The 22,001-nt window shown below is 39.2% G+C and overlaps 1 long non-coding RNA gene across 1 annotated transcript; it reads left to right on the top strand.

The window, feature by feature from the left end:
- The first annotated feature begins 14,472 nt into the window (after nt 1-14,472).
- On the top strand, nt 14,473-19,504 carry LOC146361459 (uncharacterized). Its single transcript, XR_014799494.1, has 6 exons — nt 14,473-15,300; nt 15,510-17,621; nt 17,775-17,924; nt 18,357-18,420; nt 18,560-18,638; nt 18,796-19,504. It is a non-coding gene; the product is annotated as an uncharacterized LOC146361459 (long non-coding RNA).
- The last annotated feature ends 2,497 nt before the right edge of the window (nt 19,505-22,001 follow it).

A 22,001-nucleotide genomic window follows, 5' to 3' on the forward strand; every position in this document is an offset into this window, starting at 1 on the left:
TGTTATTGCAGAAGAACTAAGAACATGAACACGAAAATCAAATAAATATAGACCCGTGGAGAAGAGTGTGTAAGAGGGCAGAGACATTTGTGATTATTTGCTAAGGTTTGATTAATGTCATGTTGCCAGAGAAGAAAACACATACCATAATATAAACTCTGACTCTCTAATATGAAGCAACACTGCACTCTTAAATAAAGAAAGCAGTTTAATATCTACAAACAAGTTCAGTAACAGCTTTAATTTTTTTGAGATTTTTGAAGTTAAAAAAATAAGTTGTTCAAGTTGTCCTTTTAGTAGCTCAGTGATCACATTCAAAGGTCAAGTTGATTGAACTTTTCATAATCTTATTTCCTTCTCTCGGGTCAAGTTTGTCCAATTTTCCCCTCACTTGAGGTATTGAGTTATCAGCTTATTCCAATTGTTGGGTCGGAATAATTTGTCTTTTGGGTCATGTTCATACACCATGTGCCATTTGAGCATGTAAAGGACCGAGTCTGGTATAGTTTTTATTAGTTTATTTGGTTTCCTTTTATCAGTCCTTTAGAACTGTAAATATGTCACGATGTTTTAGATCGTGTTTATTCGTGAGAATATGTTGGGTTTTTTTTAATTATACATATTATATATATACTCTGACATTTTATGCGTGTTGATGCATGCTCAATCATCCAGGTCAGGAAATCCCAAAAAGTTGGTTCTGTTCATCTGGACATTTTCAGTTCTTCAGTCTCAACTGACTGCAAGTTTCCCCAACCTTATAAACATTACATTTGCATAATGAGTGAAACTAGAAACCACTGAATGAACAATGGGCAGCATTGTAAGATGGTGAAAGATGTACCCTTAGGCTGCTGGGGATTCCCATGATACACTGAGTGTTTCTTCAACACTCATGTGTGCATAGTCAAGTTCTGTTGGAGGTTTCTCCCTCTTGCTAGGGGTCATGTGATTGTTGGATTTTTCTCTTCTATGTATTATTGTAGGGTCTGTCTTACAATATAAAGTGCCTTGAGGCGACTGTTGTTTGATGTGGTGCTATATAAATAAAATTGAATTGAATTGAATTAGTAAACTCAGGATTTAACCTGCATGTTGACATAAAAAGAGGGTATGGCTAGCAGCATTTGACCAATCACTAGTGTACTGACATCAGCATGGCTGATTTTACAAAGGAAGCTCTGTACAGGAGTTTAATATTAATAGCACTGAAAGGTTGTGTAAGTGCTTTAAAGTTTTGCCTGTTTGAAGAAGGAAAGAAACTGTTTAAGCTAATAGGCTGATCAATATTACAGTCGTTCAATATTATATATTATATTAATATTATAATAAAGTGTTTAAAGATGTTTCAAAAATTAATGTTTGAACACAGTCTGAGTTTTTATTCTTTCAGGTGCAGCCTTGCTGGAGTTCAACACTCTGAGAGGAAAGAGCAGAAACTGAATTCCAATGTGGGATCAGACTACAAGCAGATCTGATCTGAGGTCAGCATTTACAAACAGGTGTCCTGTTCTTGGATGATATATTAATGCTTTCAGAGCAATAGAGTTTGCAGCCAAGTGGGAAAATTCGTGTCTAAGAAATTATATTTCTGACTGATCATCAAGGAAACAAAAAGACTTCAAATGCCACTGAAAATGTTCAGACCTCCTACTGTCCACAAATTAAAGTCTAAGGGATTTTCCAGAGATAGTGGCACTATTTTCTGGAGATCTGATTGGTCAGTAGGTAATGAATTTATACCGGTTGATCTCTAGTCTGGAATCTGCCCTGCAATAGCAAAAAATAATGCTACAAAGAGAAAATAAAATCCAGGCTATATCTAATAAATGTTTGTTGAAATCAGACACAGAACATGTTTTGTGATAGTGGGTGCAACCCAGCACCTTTGGGGATAAACTGAGAGCTCATGTATGAGCTACTGAGTTTTTTTTTTGTTTTTTTTTTATCTTACGTCTCGATGCATGTTCAATTATCCAGGTAAGTAATTCCTAAAAAGTTTATTCTGTTCATCTGGATGTAGCGTTTTCATTGGGAGAAACGTTTCGTCACTCATTCAAGTGACTTCTTCAGTCTCAGCTGACCGCAGGTTTCCCCAACCTTATAAACAGTATCTTTGCACAAAGACTGAAACTAGAACCACAGAATGAATAATGGGCTGTGAGGTCAGTTCCTTGATCATTAATATGCAAATTGTTTTGCCCATTGATCAACAACCACTGGTTGATCAATGGGCAACCAGTGGCTGTGAGTACCATTCACAGAGAGTTGGGGAATGGCTGTTAGAATTACGTTTTTTAACAAAATAATTTCTAATGAGCAAGAACTAATTTAAATAATTTTAGTTTCAACCCTGTTTTGAATTTGAGGAATAGGACCCAGTTGCATCCTGCTGATAACAGAAACTTTGCTTCATTCATTCCCCCCCAGACTCTGCTGCTAATATGTTACATGGCTTACATTACAACTGAAACAGTAACTACAGCAAGAGGAAGTAAGAGGAGGTGTGTACAAATGCATGTGTGTGTGTTAAATGCAGACCCATGGTATGATATCTGAATAGAGTGTTTCAGAGTTTCACAGTGAGTTGTCAAGTGGAGGATTTTTTCATCTATGAAGGTTTTAAATGTGTAGCTCAACATTCCTTTGCAACAGTCAATGGACTAAGACAGAGAAGAAGAAAACAGACTTGAAGATTCTCAGTGTGGATCAGTATAATATCAGCCCTATGTCTGCAGTTTAGTTTAAGCACAACGTTCACATCATATTAATCTCAGCACAACTAAAACATGGTGACTGACCTCAGATACTCCAGTCTGCAGCCTGAACTCTCCTGAAAACTATGCAGCTCCTTCAATTCTGAATAATGCAGGTTGTTGAAAGTCAGGTCCAGATGTTTCAATTGGGAGTGGTTGGACTTCAGAGCTGAGATCAGAGAGGAGATTTCTGACAAACCACAGTTCATCAACCTGTATAAAGAATGAGAGATGTAAGTTTATCAGAGAAAGTTTGCATTTGAAATCAGTGTTTCATACCTACAGTTCTCTCCTGTCCCTGGTGGACATTTATTCCTCCCGCTGCCTCAGCAGAGCAACAAACATCATCAAGGACAGCTTCTGACCTATTCAACATGCTTCCCTCAGGGAAGAGCTACAGGTGCATCAGCAAAAAGAATGACAGACTCAAAAATAGTTTCTTCCTAAAAGCCAAAGCCACCCTGATATCACAGGACTTCCCTCTTGTCAGGCGTTGTGTGTGGAGGCGTGGAAGAGATGACCCAAACTCAGGACTCACGGTGCAGAAATGATGGGGATTTATTGGAGCGGGTGAATGAACAAAGCAGGAACGAAGGACTGGCTGGCTGAAAGACTGAATGAATGGCTGGCTGACTAACTGAACATACATACGGAAAGACGACAGGAACATCATAACATCAATGACACGACAGTGAACGAGTAGAAACAGAGGGCTTAAATACACAGACTGATGAGGATGATAATGAGAGACCGGTGAGTACACAGCTGGACATAATCTGGCTAATGACACGAGACGAGCTGACACAGGAAAAGCAGGAAGTGAGAACATGGAAGTGGCAAAATAAACTGAACATGAACAAAACTGAAAACACTGGGTCACCGACCCAGGAACCCTGACACCTCTACACAAAAACTACACAACTGTCATCACCAATGTGCAATACTTAATTTTACATGCAATAACCCACACTGTAAATATATAACACTATTTATTTATTTTTCCCCCAATTTGTATATTTGTACATTTTATATATATTTCTTGAACACTATTCATATGTATATAGTGCTGCAGAACTGTGCACCTCACAACCCCTTTCTTTTCCCACGTCTGCACTTAGATGTTCTGTATTTCATTTTACATATGTATAGTGACAATAAAAGACCATTCTATTCTATTCTTCTATTCTATTCTGTTCTGTTCAGAGCTGAAGAAAGTTCAGAATGTAGAAGTTTAAAAAATGGAAACTCCAGACAGCTGAAGCCAACAGGATCCATTTTTAAAACTCTTCAAGAAACTCCAACAAATTTTTTTTCACATTTACATACACTGATACTAGGTTCCAGGACCATTTAAAACATCAAAATACATGCTTTTAAAGACATTTGTAAGACCTACAATGTGAATCATACCAAACGATGCTGAAATTGTTGAAACAAGCTAAACTACTTAGCAGGAGAGTGATACTATAGAAATCCAACTTCCTGAACTCACACACTAAAAACATCAAATTGAAATACATTTATCATTTATTTAATTAAAATGTAAATAAAGAGAATAACACTTATTTTGGCTGCTCCCTTATTCAGAATGTGTTGCCACAGCAGATCTGCACATTTTGACCTGTTTTTTTTGTTTGTTTTTTTGTTTGTTTGTTTGATAATGCCCTTATTAATACCTGGTCTTAAGCAGGGACATGTCAAATTTTAGGTAAATGTGTAAACTATACTATAGAGCCACTAAAGAATGAATATGTGGAATAAATCAAATCATTAATGGAAGAATTTATTGAAAAAAAAATCAACTATTTGGTACTATTATTATGTTTTTACAGTGACCTCTTTTTTTCAGTTTTCCAGTTAGACTGGAGAAGGCTAAGAATGAGGCTTTCAAATGAATAAAACCTGTCTGGATCTTAAAAAGTTAATTCTGTTCATCTGGACGTTTTCAGTGGGAGAAACGTTTAATCACGTATCCAAGTAACTTCTTCAGTCTCAGCTGACTACAGGTTTCCAACCTTATAAACAGTACATTTGCATAATGATGACACTAGCACCACTGACTAACAATAGGCTGTGATGTCATTCATGATCATTTCATCATCAGATGTGAGGGGCCTTTAGAGAGAAACCAAAAAAAGCCAATTCATAACAGGATGACACAACATAGAGCCACCTTGACAGGACAACACTCAGCGGTACATCTGCATCTAAAGGTCAAAGGTGACTCTGTCTAGGATGACAATGTCCACATTTTGGAAAGAGAAAACCGACTCACATCTTGTGTCAGGTGACCTCAATAGGACACATGATAGGATGAGGCAAGGTCTCACAGCTATTATCCGCAGAGGTTTCCCCTGAAACTTCATAATGTAGCTTCATAATGTAGAAGTTCAGAAAATGGAAACTCCAAACAGTTGAAGCAAACAGGATACAGCTTCCAGCAGTTTTCAAGAAACTCCAACAAAGTTATAGAAAATTCATTTTTCTCACATTTTATCAACAGATCAGGATAAAGTGTTGGGTATCCAACCATTGAAAAATAATCCCCAAAAGACAGTATTTGATGCTTTTCTTTGACACGCATGACAGTAAAGTCAGTCTTTTTGTATTCTGGAGTGTTGCTCAGACCAAAACATAATTTGAAAAAGTCACTGTTTCCACTGTTTGAGATTTCTGCATGTTTGATGACCACAATAACTGGTTTTCCATTAACCATTTAAAACCGGTCGGAGCGGGCACGCTCCGTTTTGCATAACTATTTTTAAATCCCTGTAGAACTGGAACCATGTAGGCTAGCGCAATAATTTTTTTTGCATATGAAACCGGAGGAGTTGTACTTACATCTTATGCCATCAGCCTGTCTTAGGTCACAGTTTTTGCTCACAGAGGGCTTGGGAGGCAAAGTCTAGTCTAGTCTAGCTTATCTTTTTTCCACCTCCTCTCAGACTGACGACAGATACAACGTAAATCTCATATAGAGTCATTTAACCAGGATTGAGGGGAGGATCTAAGACGCTTCATCTTTACGGGGGCCACTAGGCAGGGCTCTAGACTAACTTTTTGCCACGGTTGCACTGGTGCACCAGCAAAAAAGTTAGGCGCACCCGAATTTTTCAACCGCATCGCTTAACACCACAGTTTTACATGTGCACTTTTTGTGGGGGTAAATTGATGTCCATACAGACAATATTGATTTGTAAATGATTAACTAACAATCTTGTGCTTAAAGTGATTTTGCACTCTTCGGAAATATTGAAGACAATATTAAAATTAATCATCACATTGGCCTCTGATGACCTGTTTGCTGCTGCCTGCCGCTGAAAGGCAGTGGGGAGAGGGGACACTTGGGCAGTAGGGCTGGGCTATATCATACCGTTCACGGTAATATCGGTGTAATTTTGGGCAACGATAGGAAAATGAAATATCGCGATAGAATATGGGTAAAACGCGCATGCGCAGTGCCTATGTTTACATACGCACATGGCGGCGACGCAGAATGAGAAGAGCGAAAGTGGATCGTTAAATGAAACAGATGAACCAGAATTGGTTTGTAAAAATGCTGCAACTTCAGTGGTGTGGAACTGGTTTAGCTTTCGTCCGTCAGATACACAACAAAGCACTATTTTTGGTAGAGCATGCTAGCAGGCCGTCGTTATTACCGTGTTGTTTGGAAAATACGGCACACTTAAAATCAATCCTTTGATTTTTCTGAAAATCGACAGTGCCCCTTATACTCCCGTGTGCCTTATGTATGAATTCTGGTTGTGTTTACTGACCTCGAAACGATTTTATGTGGTACACAGTGCTCGAAAATCTGTCAAATGTTTTAATACGACTTTGCTAAGCTACGAACCCGCACCACTTGATGGATTGTCGGAGCATTACGGCTATCGTAGGCAGGAGCCTCGCGGAGTGATACGTACTGTGCTTCAACATAATATTACCGTATTGTGTGTGTATAACCTCTTTTTAAGTTTTGTGGATATTATACATGGCTATGCTGAGGATATGTCGGCCAATTTCCACTGGAAATGCCTTTTGGTTAAACTGTCAGCGAGGAATTTGCACTGTTAAATTTTTATATAACTTTAATGCACAAAAAAAAAAAAAACAGCTGCTTGTTTAAGTGAAAATACATTGATGGGGTTTTCTGCACTAATAAAGTTGTGGAGTTGTAAAGTGTTTTGTCTAGTGTCAATTATATCGTCAGTTATATCGTTATCGCAAATTTTCAAATGTATATCGTGATAAATATTTTTGGTCATATCGCCCTGCTCAATTGGGCAGTGCATTTATCACGACATGTAATGTGTTTTCTGGATACACTGTGCTTTTTCAGTGTTCAAAGATTGATGGCTCCGTGTCAGAGCACTGGCTATGAATTTCAGATGGATCAGGTCTTAACTTAACCTCTTACTTTTGCAGCAAAACAGCAAAAGTAAGAGGGAATTCATGACGATGTTTGTTAAATGTGAAGCGTAGTTTCAGAGGTTTTTTTTTTTTGTTTGTTTGTTTTAACTCGAACAATTGGTTGCACCGGTGCGACCTAGGATTTTTTTTATTTTTTTTTTTAGACGCCCCATTAAAAAATGTTGTCGCACTCTGGAGTCCTGCAACTAGGTCCAAGGTGGTGGAGCATGAGGATAACATAGCATTCATAACTTCATCAGCTGAGGGGGGAGTACGACACTTGGGGTCCATCATATCAAAGACAGTAGTGAAATTATCCACAATCTCAGAGTTGATTACACGTACAGGGCAACAGAGATCAGCAGTGTTCATGTGTGTTACACCTAAGGCAGCAATAAACGTAACCAGATGATGATCAGAGATGCCAACATTGTCAATGTCCTTAATGTCCTTGAAGCTAGAGAATGTAGGAAAAGGCAGTCGCTGAAGTTTAAGTTTATTTTTAAAAACCATTGCTATGCCTCCACCCTTCCCTGAAAGTCTCGGTTAGCTGAAAAAAACACAGTCAGGGGGAAGGAGTTCAGAGAAGGAGAAAAGCTCACTGGGGCGAACCCAAGTTTCGGTCAGGAACAAAACATCCAGGTGCAGGGTGAGAAAAAGATCATTTAGGATGAAGGTTTTATTCACCAGTGATCTTGTGTTAAGCAACGCCATAACGCTCTTAGTCACCTTGTCCCTGACAGAGGCGCGTCTCAGCTTGCCTGTGTTGAGCGCAAGTCCCAAAGGTCCCAATCCAGGTCCGAAGCGATGAGCACACCACTGGAAAGGCCAGATAAAATTGAAGTCCAACAGTGCAGATCCAGCGATGGCTGAGCAGTTTGAAGGATGGCCGGCCGTGGGAGGTGAATGGAAATTGCAGAAAGTCAAGTCAAGTTGGCTTTATTGTCACTTCAACCATATACAGTTAGTACACAGTGAAGCGAAACAATGTTCCTCCAGGACCAAGGTGCTACATGCAACATAAATTAACAGAAAACACTAAACTAGCTAACTAAGAGGCCTAGTTAGCTGGCTAGCAGAGACAAGACAGACTGACCTAACATAAATTACAACATAAATTAACAAAAACTAACTATCTAAGGAAGACTTTTTTTTTTTTTTTTTGTTAACAGACAGCAGACAACAAAGTGCACGTGCAAATGTGCAAACAAGAGCAACAAAGTGACAGTGTGACAAAAAAACACAACGTAACATAATAATAAGGTTTTGTGATGATGAGTTGAGGTAGTGGAGGAACAGTAAACATTCCTTAGTGTAGCAGCAAAAATTAGGAAGTAAAGAAGTTAGTGCAAAAAGTCCAGTAATGATATTGTGCAAAAGAGCATTTACAGGTTGGTGTGTACGATAGTTTGGTGGTGTAGGTCAGTGTGTTTGCGCTTGTGTTGATTAGACAGTCCAGTCTCAATGTTTTGAGGTAGTTGAGTTAAGCTGAGTGATAATGTTTGTGTGTGTTTTTGTTTGTTTGTGTGTGTGTGTGTGTGTGTGTGTGTGTGTGTGTGTGTGTGTGTGTTTGTTTGTTTGTTTGTTTGTTTGTTTGTTGTGTGTGTGTGTGTGTGTGTGTGTGTGTGTGTGTGTGTGCGTGCGTGTGTGTGTTTATCAGTCCAGTCCCTTTTTGCTGAGGAGACGGATGGCTTGTGGAAAAAAGCTGTTGCACAGTCTGGATGGGAGAGGAGTTAGCCGCAGCATGTGCCTTAAGTAAGGCTTTAAGGCGAACCCGAAGTCCACTCCGCTTACCGTGCTTCTTCTAGCGCCTCTTGAACAGGGAAGGTGGAGGCAGGCAGAAAGTTCTAGTAGACGGGCAGGTACACGGCAGCGTAGCGTCTCCTAGGTCCCAATGTAGCTCCGGCTCATGGAAGAGAGGTGGCCGGAGATTTAATAGAGTTAGCCGATCATATGTGATTAAAGCATTGTTCTCAGGTTTGAGACCGGATGTGGGGTTGTACATTTCCGGTAGCTTTACTTTGCGGTCAATCGCTACTGCGAAGATATACTCCAAAATCATGTCCAAAACTCGAAAACGGAAAGATCGCGTTAAGTTACAAAGAGCAGAAGGTGGGAACACTCACCACTGTTGTGTCATAAAAAAAATCTAATGATCAATTTTGACGTTTAAAGAGTTTAGATCGATCAGTTGTTTACATCACTCAACACAAGCAGAACTGCATCACTGCAGCAGAAGACACATCGTCCACATTCAGAAGCACATCTCTGTATAGTGACTGGTCTTATGATTTAAACAGGCAAATGTTCAGCATTCAAACTACAGGTGAAGAATAGTCAAACCAGATGTTTCCCCCATTATGTCGAGATCAGCTAGTCAAGTACACACCTACACAGCATGTTAACAAACCGTGAAAAAAGCCACACAAAAATGAATGATTGCTGGTAAGGGTTTCTATACATTAGTATGTACGAAGGGTATGTTGTGACTTACCTTAAAAATTACAGTGGTCCCTCGCTAATAACGCGGTTCACCTTTCACCTCGCTGTTTCACAGATTTTTTAGTGCAAGTTTGCATGCTTATTTTTTTTACGTCACATTGTGTCCTGTGTCTGGATCGCTGCAGACGATCTCCTCCGTGACGTCTCTCCTGTACAGTACAGAATCGCTGCATCGATTGCTAGCAGTGTGACTCTAAAGTGCAGTACTGTATGTCCACGATGTCCACGAAACGTTTTGCACCGTCAAAAAATAAAATTGGCTACTTGATTTCACCTATCCCTGGTTATTTTTAGAACATAACACCCGCGATAAACGAGGGACAGCTGAGAAATATAACATTTGAATCCATTTTCTCTTTTGCTCTGAGGCGCGGGGAAAAATATCGACAAGTCGATGAACATCATTTACAGATATATTGGGTAAATGCCCAAGACATCTATAGAAATGTAAATCGCTGCTTGATTCATTCATTTGCTTAACTTGTTTTGGACCGTAAACAAGGCGCGAATAGGACACCGGAAACAAAGCTCCCCACAGGAGTTTCCGCACTGGAAGTAGCATATGCTAACGTGCACATAGTCAATAGGGAGCCGTGGGGGTTTGTTTTCTTTCTCTTGCCCTCTCTCACTAACCTTTTTCGCTTCACGCCACACGTGAGCCTTGTGTTTGCGCTGAGCAGAGGGGGGAGGGGAGCAAACACAGCTGTGCGTTTGTGCCCCTCCCGCCTCTGCTCAGCGCTGGGCAGAGGGGGGAGGGACGGTAGTTACACTCGCAGCAGCAGTAGAACACGAACAGAGCAGGAGGGAGAGAGAGAAAGAGAGTAACAACAAGAGACAACGTCGTCAATTTAGAAAGGTACAGTAAAGAAAATGAGTGAAGCAACCAAGAAAACAAGCAAAATCTGGAACCACTTCAATTTTATTGACAGTACGAAGGCAAAGTGTAGAGTCTGCAAGAAAAGAATTTCATATAGAGCTGGCCCCACAAACAATATGCGTAGGCACCTGAGAACTGTCCACCCATCAGTGCAATGGGAAAAAAACCCACAGTCAGTTGAGGGTGATATAAATGAAGGTGCTAGTGTGTCTACTGCAACTGTTGCTGCTCCTTCTTCTGCTGCAGTATCTGAAGCGTCATGCAGTATACCACCTAAACCAAGCCAGAGCTCAATGAGACAGTTTTTGCAGAAGTCAGTGACCCCAGCAAGACAGAACACAATTGATGAAGAACTGGCAAAAATGATAGCACTTGATTTCCAACCATTTTCTGTTGTGGATGATAAGGGATTCAGGACTTTTATACATGCACTGAATCCCATGTATGTAATTCCAAGCAGGAAGGCTCTCTCCCAAAAAGTCATCCCAGGCATATATGAAAGAGAACGCGCATCACTGCAAGAGAGGGTTAAAAAAGCCACAGCAGTGTGTCTAACAATTGACAGCTGGACATCCCAAACCACCACATCCTTCTTGTCAGTTACGTGTCACTTTATTGAAAATTATAAAATGGTATCCTGTCTTCTGGATTGTTTTGAGTTCAGCGACAGACACACTTCTGAGAACTTAGCAGAAGAGCTGCTCAAAGTGGCAAAAGAGTGGGATGTGGAAAAGAAAGTGGTTTGCTGTGTTACTGACAATGCAGCTAACATATCAAAAGCAATTAAAATCCTGAAATGGACCCACCACCCATGTCTTGTGCACACAATTAACCTTGTTGTGAGAGATGCTTTGAAGGTGATGAAGCCAGCTGTGGACAAAGTGAAGGCAATAGTGGAATTTTTCCACAGGAGCACAACAGCCACACACAAGCTCAAATCTACCCAACAACAGATGGGCATGCCTGAGCTAAAGCTCAAACAAGAATGTATCACAAGGTGGAACTCAACCTTTCATATGCTAAAACGGATTCTGGAGTCCAAGGATGCAGTCATCTCTACCCTGGCAGTTATCAATGCACCGGTCGACCCTCTGAGCCATGAGGAATGGGAGGTACTACAGGAGGCATGCACTGTTTTGGAGCCATTTGAGCAGGTCACTGTGGAAATCAGTGCAGACAGGTGAGTGTGCAAATGTTATTGCATTATTATTATTATTATTAGTAGTAGTAGTAGTTAGTTGCATTGCTGGTTGCATTGCTGGTATGAAAAGTAGATTAGACATGATCATAAATAATACTATACTGCTGAATTTTAAAAAAGCATAATTTTGAAACTTGTTATGTACTCTTTTTCAGCCATGTCACAGCCTCCAAAATGTTAATCCTGTGCAAGGGTCTGCAGAGAGTGACAGTTGAACACCAAACCAGAGTAACTACTGGAAAAGTGAAAGAGTTGGTGGATGCTCTCTGTGCATCCATGGACAGAAAATTCCACAGAATGGAATATAATGCTGTTCTCTCTGAAACCACCATTCTTGATCCAAGATTCAAAAAGCTGGTCTTTAATGACAACAGAGCGGTGGATGAAGCTCTTCAGAGAATAACTGCAGCAGCAAGATCCAGCCAACCAACTCCACTGCCAGGGAACCAAGAGGGAGAAGAGGCAGAAGAGGATGAACAAAAGGAGCAACAAGCATCTGCTGTTTGGAGGTTCTTTGAAGAACGAGCAAGTAGAGACACTACCAGAAGGAATCCCTCAGCAGATGCAATACTGGAAGTGAGATCCTACATTGATGAGCCCCTTTGCCAGAGAAGTGCAGATCCACTGAGCTGGTGGGAGACAAAGGCTTATACTTATCCACGTCTTACCCAGGTGATGACACGGAGACTTTGCATTGTAGCAACATCAGTCCCCTCAGAGAGAATCTTCTCCAAAACAGGACAGATAATGAATGACAGAAGAAACCGGATCAGCTCCTCAAAGCTAAGGCACTTGATATTCCTGAATGCCAACCTTTCCGTCAATTAAAGATCTGGTTGTTCATTTTTTCTTTTTGTTTTGCATATTTTAATTGATATTTTATTGTGTTGTGGTTTGTAGTGTTTTGTGTTCTTTCGTTTTGAATTGGTTTAAAAGGAAAAAAGCTGAAAATTTAAAAGGAAAAAAGTTGAATTGTAAATAGGGCTGGGCCATATTATACCGTTCACGGTAATACCGGTATAATGTTAGGCAATGATAGGAAACTATAGAATATGAGTAAAACGCGCATGCGCAGTGCCTTTGTTTTCATACGCACATGGCCGATTGTTGAGTGAAACAGATGAACCAGAATTGGTTTGTAAAAATGGTGCAACTTCAGTGATGTGGAACTGGTTTGGTGTTTGTCCGTCAGATACACGACAAAGCACATTTCTTTTGCAGAACATGCAAGCGGCCGTCGTTATTGTCGGATTTGTCGGACTAAGATGCTCTTAAATCTGGAAGTAATCTAGGTCCTAAACTCCGTATGTTTCAGGTCAAACGAACACTGCAGCATCACTGAGAGTTAAAAACTGTCTCATTTCTTTCATCTTTAATAAAACGATCAGCATTGCTGCTTTACCAGGTGTAACTATGAAGTTTAACTTCCAGGCATCCATGAAAACAAAATTTATTACATTTAACGGAGTTAGACGTTAGCAGGAAGCTAGCGGAAGTTAGCTCGCTAGTTTCGCTAGTTACCTAAGCATGATATTGCATGTTCTGACTGAGATTTCTGAAAAAATTCAAACGTACAGCTCTGCTATCACGTCCAACATAAATGAAGACAGGAAACTAAACAGCAGTGACGTTTGTAGGGTTACTGAAGTTGGGCTAGCTGGTATATAATGATGTGCTACCTGATCGCTAGCGACACAGCTATGTTAGCATAACATAAACAGTGAAGCTGGAGGACGAACACTAACACTTTTCCACTTATAAAAGTTAACGTTAAGGTTCCTGATAGTTAGAGACAAATGCAATCGCATGGCAGGATGCTGTAAACGGACCAAACTTCAGTCAGGAGAACAACTGAGATAATCCATCCACAATACAAGGTTAGTCATTAATATACTGCAACAACATGGGAATAGAGCAGCTGCCAGAGAATTCAACATTAATGAATCAATGGTACAGAAGTGGAGGAAGCAAGAAGAATGAGTTTAATAAAGTTTGATTTATCTGACTGCTTTGTTTCGCTTAATGTACCTTATAATCCCGTGTACCTTATGGTCCGAAAAATACGTACTGCACACTGCAGTTTAATGTTGCAAAGCACCTCTTTTTAACTTCAGTGGATATTATACATGGTTATGCTCAGGATATGTCAGCCCATTTCTACTGGAAATGCCTTTTGGTTAAACTTTAAGCAAGGAATTTGCATTTGCACTGTTACATTTTTATAAAGCTTTAATGTACATAAAAACCAGCTTCTTGTTTAAGTGAAAATAAATGGAAGGTTGTCTTTTTGCGCTAGTAATGTTGTGGAGTTGTATTTTGTCTCGCATCAATTATATCGTCAGTTATATCGTTATCGCAAATTTTCAAATATATATCGTGATAAATATTTTTGGCCATATCGCCCTGCTCTAACTGTAATTACAGAACCATTAGTTGTTGCTGAGATGAGTTTTTGTTTTGTAGTTATGTGCATTTGCCCAAAATATTGGACATTGTCCCCATAGCTTAAATCAGCTGACTGATATACGAATTCCCAGACTGCACTTTGTTTATTTATTTATTTATTTGGTCTGTGATTCTTTCCTTTTATCTCTTAACTTTTCTGATCTCCTGAGCAGGTTGTCAACATGGAGTTTGAAGGGGGTGTGACGGCAGCCTTTTCCATGGTGGCATTCACTGAGGAGATTTGTAAGTGAAAAACAACCATTTACGGCAGCAAGGTAGGACTGTAATTAATGTCTCTGGGAAAGATGAGAATGAGACTGAAGAAAATCACATAGAAACACATTAATTAGCAAATGAATTATATAAAAGTAAAAGTGTGAATTCTTACAGATACAGAAGGTAAGAAACATTATATATCACAGCACTGTTAATCCTTATAGACCCTGTAACAGTTCAAACTGTTAGAAGCATGTTATTTACTTCACAGGACAAAGGCACTCTTCTGCATCATAAAGCAGAACCGCAGACCAAAATCACCCATTCCATAATATGTTGAAATATGGTTTAACAATGATATGTTATTATAATTAGGGATTTCCTGCCTCGTCATACTTTCACAGAAATCTGTGTATTTTCATGTTTTTTTATGACCATTTGATTTAAAAACTATTATATTTTAGCAATTCCTTATTTGATAAAACTGATTCAGTTGTTTTACAATACTTTCAATTTTGCTTTGTCCTGTTTTTGAGGGTGTCCAAAGTTTCAATATTCAGACAAAAACCTTTTTGATAAAACCAGTTCGATGAGCTATCATTCATACTACTGATGTGCGGCTGATGAAATGATATCTCCTTGAATCTTTAGTATTTGGATTTGATAAACATAGAGTTAAGTTTGTTACTAAAATTCAGCTCTTTCCTACATAATGAACTGGATCTTCTCAGGGCGAGCTCTCATGCAATGGCCACGAGATCCATGTGTTCAACTTCCTGACCCAGAAATCCAGAAAGCACACAGCAGACTATAACACTACCAGGCAGTTCGGTATGAGTGGACACCGTGGAGCAGACTACTGCCTTATGGATGCCTTCATTTCTGCTGTGGCAGTGAGTGCTCATTACTCTTTTTTTATTTTTTTAAATATCTAATTTTAGATAAGATTTGTTGTTGCTGTGTTCTACTTCCACTTGAGATTGTCTGTATTTGCTTTTCTTGTACCTGTGATGCAGGACTTAAAGGATGCATGTGTCGTATCTATGTGTATCTGCTCTGTGATGGCTAATTTTTGTTTTCATATATCTTTATATGCATGCAGAACAATGATCCATCACTGATACGGTCTGGTCCTGTGGAGACACTGCAGAGTCATTTGCTGGTGTTTGAAGCTGAGCGCTCATGACTAGAGAGCAGAGTGCTGCACTGTGGGGACATTAAACAGAGCTAAAAAAAAAAATACCTACAACATTTTTTTTTAGCATATTTTGTTATAGCTTCTTAATAAGTCAGTGTAGTAGTACCTATATTGTTAGTTATTGAACAAAACTATTAAACTTTCTCATTTGTCAATTACTAGATTTATATACACACACTGACATATATAACAAGGACTTTTTTCTAGTGAAGCAAAGATGTCCTGAGAACGTATGATGATTAATGACAATGACACTCACTTCCTAAAATGATTACATAACTGATTCATGTCAGAAAAAGAAATATTAATTTCAAGGGACTACCTGGTTTAATAAATGCTAAATAAAATCTGTTTTTAGTCTTGTGTCTTTAGTTTCCACATTTTTTTTTCTTCCACACACTATCACGCTACAAAACCTGACACTAGTTTTGAGGCAGTAGGACATGGAAAATATGTACTATTTAAAGAAAAAAGTCATCTTGAATTTAATGGCAACCGCACTCAAATTTTGAGACAGTGTGTCACATCCAGTCTTCAGCACCTGGACTCTTCTGCTCCAAAGCCATGCTATTGTAAGACATGCTGTTTGCCATCGCTTTGCTGAAATGTGAAACCTCTTCCAAAAAAAAAAAATGTTTGGATGAAAGCGTATGATGCTCTGAAACCTGTAATCTTTTTTTTTTTTGGTCCCAATAATTTATTACATTTTGACATTAGGACTAATGGAGTACATGAGACCTCAGTTATTAATGAAAACATGAATTTCACAACTTATCACACCACTTTACAACTGCTCATTGAGGCAAATGGGTAGGGAAATATTGGGTGAATGAATGGGCACAAGCACAGGACTCTGTCAGATCTTTATGTAGCAAGAAAGCTTATTTACACAACACCAAGACACTGAAGAAGTCACTTGGATGAGTGATGAAACGTTTCTTCCAATGAAAACGCTACATCCAGATGAACAGAATCAACTTTTGGGGATGCAGAACACCAAGTGCAGTAAAAAGTGATATTTTTTTAATTAAAAATTATTTTTTAAATGGAGGCTGTATGATAAAAAAGTATTTCTATACTATAAAATTAAAACAAAAAGACATTTTAAAGTGGCACATGGCAGCAGGTTTCTATGTAACAAAATTATGTTGTGAGTCCATTGTTGCTATCGTTACCGTTTAAAGTAACATAAGATATATGAAACACAACAAGGAAAGGTCTTCACCATTTCAATCCAGAGCTTGGAGAGAAATTGACTATCACAGCGGTTGCAAAGCAAGGATTTACTAGCAAGCAGAAATTTGTTGGATTGCAAAACCACTGACCATCGACTGACAGCATGGGAAAAGTAAGTGCATGAATAAATGAATGAATAAGTTCTTCAAGTCATTTGTTTTTGAATCAGGTGTTTAAACTTGAAATTCATATTTGCAAATCTAAAGATTTTACAATTTTTTTACATTCCTGCATTTTTTTCTGTGCAGTCCTGTGAAATGAAACCTTTTGAATCACTGTTTTGTTTTTTAACTTTTAGTTATTGTATTTATTTTGAACCTTTAAAGCAGTTTGTGGTAAATATAACAGACACTCTGTCACGGTCCTCGGTCGGTGACCCAGTGTTTTGTGTTTTGTATTATTATTGTTATGAATTGAACTTAAATTTGTTATGATTTTTCATTGCTAGTCTCTTGGTTTTTGTTTCTGTATTTCTAGTTCTGTAAGCTCTTTAGTATCTCCTTATTTCCAGTCTTTACGTTTTGTTAATGTGCCTTCCCTCTGTTCACTGTCTTGTCTCTCTGTGCCTTTACTGTGGGACACAAATTTCTTGTTTTCCAGTTTCCTGAGACCTTACTTTTTTTAGTTTCTAGCTAATGTAAGAATAATAGTCAGTATCTTAGGTGCTTAACATCAAGTGATATCTCACAGCTATGCCCTGGTCGACGAGTGAGGAGATCCAGCCCTCAGCCCTCCACCTCTGGCTTCCAGCATAGACGACCGAAGGATGCCAATCAAGAGGTGAGTAGAAAGCATATTCATAAGCTCATAGACAATGTAAATGTTTTGACATCTTCTAAATCCTACAAAAACAAGAACTGAGTGGTGAAAAAATACAAACTGGCATTGTAGACAAGCCAAGAGTTTTGACACACATTACTCCATCTCTAACAGGTAAACACTGCCCAGCCAGTGAGGAGGTCAAGCCCCCAGCCCTCCACCTCTGGTTTACACTTGAACTGTGACTGGAGAGCAAGGAGATCCAGCCCTCAGCCCTCCACCTCTGCCTTCAAGCGTGGGAGAGAGGAGGCTGACCAGGAAGAGGTGAGTAATCACAATCCTGCAAGCATCAGTGGTGAATATTTCAAGAAAAAAAATACTGTTATGTATTCACTGTATTCACTTCAGCTTTAAATGTTTGTTGTCTGATCTCACTGTGCTGCACACACACCATACCCGCAGTCATTAGTGGCTTATACAGTCTCTATTTCTGACCCCTTCTATGCACATGACTGCCACCTTCTGGCACTAGCAGCATGTAGCAGCACACTATATTTGAACTCATGTTGGTTACATAAAGGTACATTTTGTTGCAGTTTGCTAACTATTTCAGTATTCACAAACCAATTACCACCCCCAGTGTGCATACAGAACTGACTTCTGTTGAAGTTATCTTTTTGAAAAAATAAAAGAAACTGCTAATGTAAGAATAATAGTCAGTATCTTAGGTGCTTAACATCAAGTGATATCTCACAGCTACCCCCTGGTCGGCGAGTGAGGAGATCCAGCCCTCAGCTCTGGCTTCCAGCATGGACGACAGGTGGGTGCTCATCAGGAGGTGAATAGAACGTATATTGTATGCTCACAGAGAAGTACATGTTTTAACATTTTCTAAATTCTACAAATACAAGATGTGAGTGATAAAAAAAAACACTTGTTTCTAAAACTGGCATTTTCAGATAAACGAAGATCATGTGGTCCAACCAGTCTTCTACCTCTTTTTACAACCCTGGAAGAGAGGAGGCTGACCAGGAAGAGGTGAGCAATCACAATGCTGTAAGCATCAGTGGTGGATATTTCAAGAAAAAAAAAACTGTCATGTATTCACTGTATTCACTTCAGCTTTAAATGTTTGTCCTCTGATCTCTAATGACTGGAGCATTTTTAACCTGTTTGTTCCTTTTCGTTACTGCAGCAGGAACGCCAAAGATTCCGGAGCGGGTATTACAGAGTCCAGACTGACACCGATGGGTCCCGCCCCACCGTGTGCTTCCCTTATTGTTTTCTACCAAAAATTGTTAATGTTAATATTTTATGTACTGGGTATGGTGTCGGGGTGGTGGAACAGGTCTTCATTTAGACCACAGATGGAGTAGTTCTCACTCACTCAAGGGCAGTCTCCATTAGAGAGTCTTTAAGTGGCAAATCCATCAGCCACACATTTCTTTACACATTTCTTTTCCTTCCTACCTACATAGTTACTGCTAAGTTTAAGATATAGAGTAGTAATGATAAGTTATTCGAAATGTACTAATAGTACGTTCAGAATATCTCACCATCTCTTTTTTTAACTTTAAAAAAAGTTTTTAGTGTTTAAGATACAGTAGTGATAAGTTTAGATTTAGATGTTCTGTCAATTCTGTTATAATCCTTCATTTACAATAAATTTTTGACTTTTCATGTTATGACATAAAACAAACAAAATAAAAACCAACTAATCTAATGGACCAGTTTTAGATTTTTATTGATTTGATGGGATGTTTCCAAAGGGTCGCGCCTATCTGTCTTTTAATGTTTTGTTTTATGTTTTCATTTATTTTATGTTTTTTAAGGTTAATAAAAATTTGCTAAAAGATTCAGTAAAGCCTTAACATTGTTTGCATTAAACTAATTCATTGTTTGGATTTTGAGAATATGGTTTCACTTCTTTATCAATCTGCAAACTGCCACTAATGAAAGAAAGCTCATGCTCAAACCATTATCTGCCCTGGTTTATTGATGAGTTTTGTTGTATTGCTAGTTCATTTTTCTCTCGCTCTCACAATGGTGTCATTCATTGACAAATGTACAAAGTAGAGAATGCCGCCGCCCAGTACACATTGTACCTGACCCCTATGGCGCCTCCTGCAGGAGGATAGGCCCATGTCCCTTTTTCAGGCTGTGCCCGGCCGGGTCCCAAGGACTAAGGCCCGGGCACCAGACACTCGCCCTCGGCCACCCTCCCTGGGCCTGGCTCCAGGGCAGAGCCCCGGTAACACTATCCTGAGCAGGGTGAACTGTTCCCTTGATATTGTATTCATAGGGGTCTTCTGAACCTTTGTCTGGTTCCTCACCCAGGACATATTGGCCATGGGAGACCCTGCCGGGGTACCAAAGCACCCCGAACAACACAGCCCCTGGGATCCCTGGGACACAGAAACCCCTCCACTACTATAAGGTAGTTATTCGCAGAGGGGATGGTGTAGAGCGTAGCCTTAAAAAAACCCAGCAAAGGCCTATCTATTTTAGCTAAAATCCTTATCATAAATGTCCTTTGTTTCAAAGTTCGAGGAGTCAATTTTAAGGAAGGGAAACAGTGAGTAAAGGCTGAGGTATGCCAAACACAAGAACTGGACTGAAAATCAGTGAACTCAATTCCTGTGGTAGGATATATATATTAACACGTGATTCAGAACCATAACATTTGAAAAATACCATAATGCAACATTAATAGTGAAACACGTATAACAAAGTGGAAAAGGGTATAAAATCAAACAGGAAAAGTCAATAAATTTAGCCAAGTAGCTTTGGTATAGCAGCTAGTTATGTACAGAAGTTCCACCATTTGCGGGGATAGCAGAATAATACAACTTTGTACAGTCAGACAAGTAGCACTGAAAATGTCCAACTGCTGAAGTCATGAGATTAACTTTATTACCATTACCTTTTCTGTGGACAATACTCTCGTTGATGTGTGCAGTATCCTTTGTGTATGGAAAGCCTGAATATTGCAGTAATGGGAGATTGTTTTGTTTCAGATCGAGCTTCTCTTTGATGTGCTGATCCACATCGTTAGCATTCTGGTTCAGCAACATCCTCTGTTTTTCCTGATTCTTCACACTAGATGGAGCCATCTAGTGTGAAGCACTCCAAGCACTGAATGTTGTTCCAAATTTGATACTGAAATTAGAGATCAGCAGGTATAAAATCACCGCCCACTGACCATTCAGTTCTTTGGAAAATAGTGTCACCATTCCTGGAAGATCCCTCTGACCCCCTGCAAGCAATTTTGTTTTCAGATCATTACACAGCTCAACAGATAAAACTGTCTCTTAAAGATTGATTTAATGAAATACTTGATAATAATCCTTCTAATTGCCCTGTGCCTTAAACACAGAGCAGTGATATTAAGTCTGCTAACTTAAACAGCATTTTTGCCACCTTGCTTTCCTGGCTATCCATATATTTCCAGTCTCGCTGACCAAAGTCCTTAAACACATTCAGAAATTCACACACCTCTTTTGTTACTAAACTACTGTAGAGCCCTTTTCCTTTCACACACACGCTCATGTCACTACTTTGTCTGCAGCAGCTTTATTTTTTCCGCCTGTATTGTGAGTTTAATCTCTTAATATTTTTCCGGTAGTATAGTTTTATCTTCCTTTGAAAAATCAACTGCTCTGCTGCCACTACACTCTTTCATGTTTGTGATTGGTCAGATGCTACCAATGCCACTCCTTACATGGAAACGTGCAGGGGAAACCCTGGATTTACTCAACAAGTTGTTAACTAGCTTTGTGATCACTTTTTTTTGTTGCAGATGTTAGGGTAAGTGAATCCAGATAACAGAGAGACACCCTGAGTATATTGAAGGGAGGCAGGCAGTGTTGGACTCTTTAATAACTCTGCTGGAAAACTGAACTCATATTTTCCAGCAAAGATTTCACATGTAGAAACAGTTTCTTCTCCATCGGTAGTGCATACAGCTCCCCCTTCAACTCACCATTCTTGGTTATCAGGCTATTTAAGCACTGGCAAGCCTTAAGTTAAAAAACATCTTAGCGTTTGTTTTTAAAAGGATTCCAACATCAAGGGGACCTAATACCAAGCACAACAGATATCTATTACTTTAGAAGTTGGCAAAATCACAGTGAAACTGACTCTGTGCAACACTAACCCTGAAACACTTGTCTTCAGTATGCTGCATAGTTTTTAGAAATTTCCTGTTATCAAATTTATCAGATTTGTCAGGTGTGGTTGCCCTGATAGTCCTCAATTCCGCTAACTTCTCTCCCATTCAAGGATCTGAAAACCAAATCAACAATGAGGGACAATTTTATTAAGAAAGGTGGACTCAAATGTGCATTTAAAAGAAAAATATAATGGACAAAATAATGACCACTGCTAGTGCTAGTTCAGCCT

Source organism: Perissodus microlepis, chromosome 23, assembly GCF_051167445.1.
Source record: "Perissodus microlepis isolate ML-2025 ecotype Zambia chromosome 23, ASM5116744v1, whole genome shotgun sequence".
Taxonomy (NCBI): Eukaryota; Metazoa; Chordata; class Actinopteri; order Cichliformes; family Cichlidae; genus Perissodus; species Perissodus microlepis.